Source organism: Lipotes vexillifer, unplaced genomic scaffold (genome assembly GCF_000442215.2).
Source record: "Lipotes vexillifer unplaced genomic scaffold, Lipotes_vexillifer_v1.1 scaffold308, whole genome shotgun sequence".
Taxonomy (NCBI): domain Eukaryota; kingdom Metazoa; phylum Chordata; class Mammalia; order Artiodactyla; family Lipotidae; genus Lipotes; species Lipotes vexillifer.
Window position 1 is genome coordinate 2,846,387 of NW_006792985.1, and position 11,041 is coordinate 2,857,427.

Consider the following 11,041-nt stretch of genomic DNA (forward strand, 5'->3'; position numbering starts at 1 on the left):
TTCCCTCACTCCTAAAGACACGAATTCCTACAGACCCAGGGGGCTGCTGGGAGATAGATGAAAGGTACTTTACATATGGCGTGGGCTGTTATTAAATATTTGTCTGAAGTGTTCAGCCTGACAGTTGGCTCTGTGGTTTGAAAATGAAAGGCCTTTGCTCTCCCTGGCTCCACCTCGGAGCAGCTGTGTGACCTTAGGCAAGTTATTTGACTTCTGTGGGCCCATTTCTCCTCTGTTAAGTGAGGGTCGTAATGCCTAACTCACGGAGCTATTGTGAATAGTAAATGAACGAGGGCGGGCATGAGAACTCTGCACGGGGCCTGACATGTCGTGGGGACTGAGTGTACATGAGTTCCCTTCACCGTCCACCTTTGACTTGAAATCTCTCCCGGGCAGCACCCAGGACCTGCCTTTGTTGTGCTGGGTTTGGGGCGGCTCTGAGCCAGGTGCCGACAAGCCCCATAGGCAGTGGGTAGTTCTAAGGCTGCCCCAGCCCTGGAAACCAGTTCCGAGATGGTAGCTACTGATCATTAAGCTGTCCTCCCGGACCCACTGAGAGGCTGAATAATGCAGCCACTGCCTCGGCTGTGCTCCCACCAGATGCTGGAGAAAGAGGAAGATATTCTGCATCTCGCCCCCCAGTTATAACCCTGAAACCCAAAGCAAATAGAGTAAAGTAAGGTAGGAAGTAATTGGATGAAAAAAACACTGGAGCCCTCCAGAGATGCCAGCGCCCTGTGAGTGAAACCAGATGTTGGTTTTAAAATCCTGGAATGGATTCCCAAGAGATACTGTCAAGTTCCCTTCCATCCCCAGAGGCAGAATGAGCAGCTGTCAGGCCTGGTACAGAGTGGAGAGGAATCCTGTATTTGAAGCGGAAGGGGGGAAATTCAAGGCCAACATCCAGCGTCCCTTCCAGCTCTGGGGCTCAGGCATTCAACGCCAAAGCAGGGGAATCTGGAGCAGACCCAGCCTGCTTTGTCTAAGACCTTGCTTTTCCTACATCTACATTTACAAGGCAAAGAGAGCAAAGATATTTGTTTTTTAGAAAAGAATCCCCACATATTAGATATGTGCTGGGAGCCCCAGAGTGGCCTCAGCCCTGGCTTCACATTCCTGGGCCGTTCCGGAGTGGCCTTGCTTAACGAATCACATCCCGCTTGCATTAGTGAGCAGAAACTTGCTGACAGCAGGAGCCAGTCTTCTGCCGACGCCCCTGTCCCCCTCCCCTAATATGCTAAGAAGCCAGGAACTGAGCCCTGGGGAGAGCAGAGGAAGTTAGGAGGAGATTAATCCAGTTGGAGGGATGAGCCCCCCCCTTGCTCCCGCTCCCCAGGCAGCAGGCTGGCTTTGCAACGAGACTTTCCAGGATACACCCCTGATGGGGCTACTGGTATCCGAGCCAAACTCAGCAACTCATGAAGATGTCTCAGAGCTGACGCACACGTTTCTGGGCAAAGTGCTGGCTGACCGGGGTTGGAGCTCACAGTAATGGGTGCCCGTGGTGTGCCAAGTCTTTGACATGTGCGACTGCTCCCAACCATCACCATTTTACCCATTTTAAGAAGAAGGTAAGTGTAGAGAGGTCCTCTCTGGTCCTACAGTGGAGCCAGGATTTAGACCCTGTTCCTGAGTCCAGAGTCAGCCTCATTCCCCTCTCCCCTGGTGCCTCCCACAGGGATCCCCACCACCATGTTTTCCTCCATCCGAATTCCCTAGTCCACCGAGCACAGAAGAGGCAAGGAGCTAAGCAGCTTTCAGATGGGTGCGTGGGATTTTCAGATGGGTGCTCTCTTTGGGCACTTTTGGTAGCAAGGACCAGAGACTCACTGGGTCACTTCATGTCATGGGGTCATATGGTAAGGACACCTGGGAAGACTTTGGAAGACTGGGGCTCATAATACAAGTGGGCCTTGCAGAGCCTGGAAGGGGGAGTTCTTTCAGAATCCCAGGCAGTTCTGGGGGCCCATCACTCATGGCCTTACACATGGGAAAGGAAGTGCCCACGGGCTGTGAGCATGGCATACATGTTGACTAGCTTATCTAATGCCAGTCTTATCACACCTGATGTCAAAGATAAGCAAAGCTGGGTGCTAAAGTGGTCAGGACAGATCTTAATCAGTAATATACTATATGTAGTGGGGCGATGAGGTCAAGGGGAATTGAATTCAACTTTGATTCGTACAGAGGTGGCTGGGCATTTTCATGGGAGAGTGAGGGAGTGAGGGGTGAGTGGGGACTCAGTGGAGTCAGGGACGTGAAAAATTACTAAAAGCAGGAGGGGGTTGGTCCCTGTGAAACCCATCTGGGTTGCTAACTGGGACTGATTCAAGTTCGGCCCCTCCCCTCCCACAGAGGCTGGGAGACAGGGCGCTGTCTTCAGACGGTGGCTGGAACAAACAGTAAATTCCTTTAGCAGCCTTGAGTGTTCTCAGGCAGGCACTTTAAGGGGGGGCTAGGGTCATCCTAGGGATGCAGCTTGGAGCTGTTAGAAACTGTGGGTTTGGTCAAGGAGAGGGTCTTTGTCACTGATCCCCTCAAGCACCCTGGGAAGTGAGTGTGACAGGTGAAGAAAGGAGGAAAAGAGAGTGTCCTAGTGCCTCTAAGGCTTAAGAAGAACGCTGGCAGCATGCCCTGCCTGGCCCCTGCCAGTCCCCTCCTCCTGGCTCACCGCCCTCCTGCCTACCCCACACTGCCCACCACAGATCGCCTCTGGTGGCACTTAGCAGGGGCAGTTTGGAATTGCCTTGTAGCATTTTTGTGTCCAGAGAAGAAGCAGGTTCCAACCCTCTGTGTCCCCATGGCTGGGTCAATCCATGTTTAGAAATCAACCAGTAACAGGGAGTCTAGAATGATCTACAGAAAAGCAGCACAAATAGATACAACCCGGGGTCAGGGCCCCCCGTCACGGTCTTCATTCTGGTGTGATGGGCTCAGTGGGTAGACACTGCACCCATTCTGAACAGCCAGGCACCAAAGGTTAAGACCAGAACCAGAGAGATACAGGAACCATGCGGTACTCAGCTGGGGATTCTGATCGGATCCCCTGACAAAGTCATGTATCCATCCACCCATCTGCCCTTCATCCCACCTAGGCATCAAACATTGACTTCGCTTTTTCAGCTGGCCAAGCATAATGTTAAGTATTGAGGGTACTGAAAATGCCAATGCTGGAAGGAGCAGTGGTCTAGAAAGAGAGGGATCTGGCATCCCAGCTCTGAACATCGGTTTCCTCATCTCTGGATGAGGGGTTTGGACTGGGAAGTCCCTGAGGTCTCTACCAGCTCTGACATTCTGTGGTTTTATCCATTTTAGGCTGTTAGTTCATTTGAGTGCCTCAAGGGTAGACAATACTTATTTGTCCTTGCATCCTTAGCACCTAGTACAATTCTGGAATATCGTAGGGATTCCATAAGTGCATCTGGATGGATAAGTAAATGAGTAACTGAAAAAAGAAATACATACATTGTGTAGAGAATTAACAAAGATAATGCATATTCAGTCCCCCACATCTGTGCACAGCAAGTAGAATCACATTGGATGTCAATGGAATATTATCACTTCTCTCGAAAGCTAAGACAGGTTTATCCTTTCCCCAACTGGAAACAGCAACATCTTCATTTTCATATACAAACTCAGCAGTAGCTGTGGTTCATGAGCGTATTCCTGCCATCTTGGAACTCCCAGAAGACTTAGGAGAAGCCAAATTGTTTCTGTGCATTTAGGGTGGCAGTATTACTGTTCAAGGGTTAGTCATTTGTTTTTAAGGGGACTCCTCCGTCCAAAGACATCTTGCCCAGAGATCCCATGAAGAATGAAGGACTCGGGGTATTTTCTGGTAGTCCAGTGGTTAGGACTTGGTGCTTTCACTGCTGTGGGCCAGGTTCAATCCCTGGTCAGGGAACTACTAAGATCCCGCACGCCACGCGGTGCAGCAAAAAAGGAAAAAGAAAACCCTAAAGGCTGTGTGACGATTACCTAAAAGTAGCTCCACGCACCAAATGGTGGTGACATCTGTAGCCTACAACTGCGCGTGAGGAAGGTGTTGCTAGAGATATCTCCAGAAAATGCAGAGATCCTTCATCCAGACACAATGTCTTGTTCTCCACCATCTGACCTCTTCTGTGCCTCAGCCCCACCCTCTTTACCGAGGAGCCGGGTCAGGACTGGAGCAGACCTGCGATCCTGCTGCAGGAGGGTGGATGAGGGCCTCATGGTCGGTCCCAGGAGTGGCCTGGGTAATGGGCAGGGTCAGCAGAGCAGGTCTGGGAATGAGGAGGTGGCTTCTGGGGTCTGGCCCTGCAGCTAGGCAGGAAGCTCCGAGCAGGGATTAGAGCCACTGATGCTCTGGGAAACTTGTTGGTGAGATGACCGAACCCTTTGATCTGGGAGAGAGCAAGGAGGCTACCCAGCTGGAAAGGACCAGTCTCCTGGCCTGAGTTCCATGCATCAGCTTCCTCCTCTGTTAGTTACAGTGATGCTGCTGGTCGAGGCTTTGGTGGAAGGGACTCCTCTCTGCTTCTCGGTATAAAAAGGGAGAACCTCTGACCCCAAATCTGGGGCAGCAGGGAAAAAAGAACATCGGGGAGTCCCTGCTATGGGAGGTATGAGGAAAAACTCGTGCCCAGGACTTAGTGGGCTAGGACTTGGGACAAGCTATCAAGTCAGGAAACCCTCCACTCATCCTCCAGGTGTTCGGTGGGGAGCAGCGTTTGGTGTTTCCCTTCAGCTTGGGTCTCCCAGACCAGAGATGGAACGCGGGCAGGGCTCTTCCTGCAGAGAGCAGGGTGTGGGCCAGCCTGGTGGTCGCTACCGTCCTCTCCACTTACAGACCGTAGGCACGTGTCCAGGTAGATTCCAGTCTGCAGAGTAGGGACCCCAGAGCAAGAGAAAGAGTTTGATGTTCCCTTCATTCAGGGGGTTCCCTTTATGAATCAAACTCAGATATCCACATGAGCTTCGCTTGGCAGACTGGGTCCTGTGGAGTTGTGGGTCCGCATTTTGCTCGGGAAGGATTTCCCAGGGCTCACCGAGCTGGGAGGTTAAGAAGAAAGCAAAGAGGCCTGTCGGTCAAGGGCAGCTATTAGGGGAAGTCACATGCAGTTGTGACAGCCTAAGGTCCTCTGCCCCCCAACCTGGGCCATCCCCTCTGACTACTGGCCTAGGAGTGCCTGGGCTTTGTACAATCAAAACCCCTGCCTTCCATCTTCCTCTGCTGTCCTGTGCAAAGAGAGGCATCTCCTTGACCCCAAATAGCCCCGCGCACTCTCTGGGGAGCACTCTGGGTGGGTGTCTACGGAATAAGCTCCCTGGACTTACAAGAAGTGTAAGGGGGTGGGGGGCACGTACCAGGCTGAGGCAGCCTCCCAGACACCACATCTGATTACGTCGGGCTGACACAGCTGTGGGGTAAGAGCATTTCCCATAGGTGGTTGGTTGCTTGGTGGGAAAGCTTTGCTCTAGGGCAGAAACTGCTGGGAAAAAGCAAAGTTTACACCCTCTGCCCGCAGAAACCCAAACCTCTCAGCAAGTCATGACATTCTCCTCAGCTGGAGACGGGGTCAGTGTTGCCATCACTGGGTGATTCCGCAAGTGCATTCCAGGAGGTGGCATTATGGCTCAGCCTGGGAAAGGCTGCCTCCAGGCCCCCCTGTAGCTTTCCAGGGCAAAGCAGGCTAGAGATTCTGTTCCTAGGACAGCCCCTTAAACTGTCTGATTCCCTGAATTGGGGCAGTTTGCATCATAATCAGGTCAAATCTCAAATCTCAGGTCAAATTGCTTGATGTGTGGGGAGCATGGGGCATAGACCAGGACTGACGCTGTGTCCCATAAATATGGTTGCCATATGTTTCCAATTTTTGGAAGTTGACCTGTTTCCAAATATTCTTTTGCCACTTCCATAGACATTGAAGCCTCCTGGGAATTCTAACATTTCAGCATCCAAGTGACGCTCTCCAGATCTCCTTCAGCACTCACTATAATCACATGACAGACCACAGCCTTATTTTCTCATTTGGGATATGTATGGTCATTGTACCAATAGCCTGAATTCTGGGTCCAGGATCCAGGACCGTCCCACCGAAAGAAGCCATCAGTGAGGGGACTGAGTAGAAGGGGCTGTGCTGTAATAAAGAGGGTGCTGGAAACACTGGTAGCCCTGATGCTGACTCTCCTCAGGCTCCCACCAAGGCCGTTGGCTCTGGGGAGCTGTGTCCACTAGACAGGACTTGCCCACTGGGGTATATACTATCTGCGTGCATTCATTCGTGCATGCCTTCATTTAGCCCAGCTTGGGCATCTTGATGTACCAGGCACTGTATCAGGCCACATGACCCGTCTTCAGAATGCTTACAGTGTCCCAAAAGAGTAAACAGGCAATTATTACATGGAGTGATAAGTATGTCCACAGAAGGGGCTGTGGCCAGGTATGGGGGAACCACAGAAGGCTTTCTGAGAGATGTGACATTCAAGCTGAGATTTAAAGGACATGAAAATCTTAGGCCAGAGTACAGACATGGGTTTTTCTGAGTTGGGGGGTGGGGGGAGGTCCATGTTCTGCCTCTGCTCATTCAGGTCTCCACTCAAGGCCTTCCTTGTCTCCCCGTCCAGGATGGTGCCCCACGCCATGATCCGTTCCCTTCCTTGTCTCCCCATCCAAGATGGTGCCCCCCCCCACGATCCATTCCCTTCCTTGTCTCCCCGTCCAAGATGGTGACCCTGCCACGATCCATTCCCTTCCTTGTCTCCCCGTCCAAGATGGTGCCCCCCCCACGATCCATTCCCTTCCTTGTCTCCCCGTCCAAGATGGTGACCCTGCCACGATCCATTCCCTTCCTTGTCTCCCCGTCCAAGATGGTGCCCCCCCCACGATCCATTCCCTTCCTTGTCTCCCCGTCCAAGATGGTGACCCTGCCACGATCCATTCCCTTCCTTGTCTCCCCATCCAAGATGGTGCCCCCTCCACACTCCATTCCCTTCCTGTGCTTCTGTTCCCATCTATGCATCACTATGTGGCCATAGTTATATTTTTATTTGTTTCCTAGCTTTATCGCTAGTCTCTCCCACTACACTATCAGTCCACGAGGGCAGAGACTTTGTTCATGGATGTATCCATAGCTCCTAGAACAGGACAAAGCCCCTAACAGATGATCACTTTTTTGGCAAAACAAAGAAGTGAACAGAGTGAGTTCAGGCTGGCCAGAGTGGAGAGATTAAGGGGGAATCTCTGAACATCAGCCCTGTTTGCCCACACTCCACCCAGCCTCTTCCTGTTATTTTGACCCTGAACTCTGCTTGGCCTGCTCTGGGACACACGACATCCTCCTGCCCCTTCTCCCTCTACTGATGACCCCACACGGAGGCTGCTGTTGGAGGCCTCCTGGCCTGGCGTGGCCCACTGCCACCCTGACAGTGTGGTGACAGAGGTGAGGAGGGCCTGGGAGAAATCAAGGCTGACATCTCAGCCTCGGCCAACCCACCAGGGCCAGCCCCTGACCCGGGGCCAGGCCTCCTTTGCTGCTGCTGGCTCCACGTTAGCTTGTCATGACTGCTCCCAGGGGAGCATCCCTGTCTCAGACCTGGCCTCTGCATCCTGCTTCTCTCTGTGTTTTCTGTCTCCAGGATTCCTACACTCTCTTGCTCATCCTCAGCCTTTTCTGATAACCTGGCTGGAGCTTGTAAACCCACGTGGGGAGAATAGTCAGGGATGAAGGATGCATAGAAAATGGAATTAAACTTTTCCAGGAGCCTCTCCATGCCATCACACTGTACTCTTGCAGCATCTTGGGAATGGTGTGGTCTCCTGGGGACTTCTTTGGTCCCCCTGTGCAGAATGTTCTGGGGTTTTCCTAGCCTGGGCATCTCAAAACAGACACGCAACCAGTTCTAATTCCTCTCCTTTCCCATGTGGCACAGATGCGGGGTTTATCAATTCTGCCACCTCCTCCAGGAGCCCATAAAGGTCTTTGCCAGGACTTCCCTGGTGGCGCAGTGGTTAAGAATCCACCTGCCAATGCAGGGGACACGGGTTCGAGCCCTGGTCTGGGAAAGTCCCACATGCAGCGGAGCAACTAAGCTCGTGCACCACAACTCCTGAGCCTGCGCTCTAGAGCCCACAAGCCACAGCTACTGAAGCCCAGGCGCCTAGAGCCCGTGCACCGCAACAAGAGAAGCCACTGCAATGAGAAGCCCACACGCCGCAACGAAGAGTAGCCCCTGCTCGCTGCAACTAGAGAAAGCCCGCATGCAGCAACGAAGACCCAACACAGCCAAAAATAAATAAATTAATTATTTTTTTTTAAAAAAAGGTCTTTGCCAAGTCACAGTCATTAGAAGAGGGAATCCCCTGGCCGAGCCGGTCAAGAAAAGAAAGACAAAAACATAGTCCAAGGGTGCAGTACTTATTGGGAGCAGAACTTGATTGGGTTTGCTACTTTCTTTTTTTTTTTTAAGATAAGGACTTTTAAAAATTAATTAATTAATCTATTTATTTTTGGCTGCATTGGGTCTTTTTTTTTTTTTTTTTTGCAGTACGCGGGCCTCTCACTGTTGTGGCCTCTCCCGTTGCGGAGCACAGGCTCCGGACGCGCAGGCTCAGCGGCCATGGCTCACGGGCCCAGCCGCTCCGCGGCATGTGGGATCTTCCCGGACCGGGGCACGAACCCGTGTCCCCTGCATCGGCAGGCGGACTCCCAACAACTGCGCCACCAGGGAAGCCCTGCATTGGGTCTTTGTTGCTGTGCACGTGCTTTTTCTAGTTGCAGCGAGCGGGGGCTACTCTGTTGCGGTGCACGTGCTTCTCATTACGGTGGCTTGTCTTTGTTGCGGAGCACGGGCTCTAGGCACGTGGGCTTCAGTAGTTGTGGCATGCAGATTCAGTAGTCGTGGCTCATGGGCTCTAGAGCACAGGTTCAGTAGCTCCTGCCATTGGGATCTTCCTGGACCAGGGATTGAACCCACGTCCCCTGCATTGGCAGGCGGATTCTTAACCACTGCGCCACCAGGGAAGTCCAGGTTTGCTATTTTCGCTGGCAGTTCGTGGAAGGGTTTTCCTGCATCGTATCACACACCTGTCACTGTGTCACAGCACAGTTGTACCCGTCTCCACCCCACATGTCCAGGCGGCTTCTGGCTGCAAAAGTGGCAACCTTGACCTCATCCCTGGTCTTGGAATCACTGAGCCACGGAGCCGGAAGGAACCTTACAGATCACCTAATCCCATCTCTCCCAAAGGCCACTCCACAAATGTAGATTACCTCAGTCATTTGGGACACTGGTAAAAAATACAGATCCCTAACTCCTGCCACGAAGATTCTGATCCAGTAGGTCTGAGTGGGCCCAGGAATCTGCCTTTTCACAGGCGTTGCTAATGATTTTGATATGTGGCCAGACTTCAGACTCAGTGACCACTCCAATATCTTGTCAAGAGGAAGCTGAGGTCCCTGAGGGGCGAAGATACCTGCCCCCCACCCCAACTCATGGCATGGCACACAGGTTGGTGAAAGGACCTTAGATGACACATCGGTAGACCCAAGCTGCCATCCCAGCTCTGGCACTAATGGTGTGTATCTCCCTGACTGTAACTCTCCAGCCAAACACTGGCTTTGAGATGATCCAAAGGCTTTTTTCAGCTGCTCCCCTTGGAGAAGTAAAGCCTTGCTTTGTAATGCAAAAGAATGAATCTTCACTCTTTCATCGATGTAGCAGACGTTGACTGTACATTTCCTGCAGCCAAGCTCTGTGCCGAACAGAGTTTATAGATGAACGCGACAGGGCTTCAGTCATCGGGGATGGGGATCGGGGGTTGCAAACTAGGACTTGCTTATTTCCTACTACGTGCCAGGCACCGTGCTTGGAGCCTTAACACAGGTCATTTCACTTAGTCTGCAAAACAGCCCTATGCGTTGTCCCCATGTCACAGTTGGGGCAATGCCCTCAGAGAGTCTAGAAGACTTTCTTAAGGTCGTTCAGGTAGAAAGAAGAGTCTTGTATGTGCCAGGCGCCGTTCTAAGCTCTTTACACCTATTGCTGTATTTCACTGATTCTGTGACACACATTTTAACATCTCTGAAATCTGGAAGCCTGTAGCAATATGTATAGCCGCCACTGTAACTGGCAAATCTTCCTTCTTAGTAGCATGTAAAATAGTGATGGGCCTTACAAAACAGCGGCTTTTTAGATTTGATGAATTACTGTCCCCCACTTAACAGGTAGTAAGGGACAGAGCCAGAATTCACACCCAGGTCTGTCTGGCTTCAAACACTTTCATGCTGACAGCCTAGTGGGAAGGCGGACACAGATGACAGCACAGGACTGAGACACTCCTGGGGGACCTCTCCACCTACTAAACCACGCAGCAGGGCCACCTGTTCACAAAGCCTTGACCATCCCTTGATTTCCCCTGTTCCCCTTCACCCTCTGCTCTGGCAGGCCTGACTGCTGGTCACCAGGTGTCAAAAGGTAGAGAGGAATCCAGCAATTCTGCTCCTTGGTATTTACCCAAATGAGTTGAAAACTTATGTCTACACAGAAATCTGCACAGGAATGTTTGTAACAGCTTTATTCATAATTCCTTCCAAGAGGTCCTTCAGTGGGTGAATGGATAACTAAACTGTGGTACATCCAGACAATGGAATATTATTCAGTGCTAGAAAGAAATGGCACTATCAAGCCATGAAAAGACATGGAGGAACCTTAAATGCATATGACTAAGTGAAAGAGGCCAATCTGAAAAGACTACAGACCGTATGATTTCAAGTATATGACATTCTGGGAAGGGCAAACTATGGAGACAGGAGAAAGATCAGTGGTTGCCAGGGGTCCGGAGGTGGGGTGGCAGGTGAATAGGTGGAACACGGGATTTTTAGGGCAGTGAAACTGCTCTGTAGGACACTGTAATGATGGAGACATGTCATTAGACATTTGCCCAAAGCACAGAATGGACAACACCAAGAGTGAACCCTAGTGTGAACTGTCGACTCTGTGGGTTCAGGTTACCACCGTGGTGGAGGTGTTGATAGTGGCGAAGGGGGCTGTGCATGGG

General features: G+C 51.6%; 1 protein-coding gene across 1 annotated transcript in view; it reads left to right on the top strand.

The window, feature by feature from the left end:
• SCARA5 (scavenger receptor class A member 5) overlaps nucleotides 1-11,041 on the top strand; it is a 114,842-nt gene that overhangs the window by 91,706 nt on the left and 12,095 nt on the right.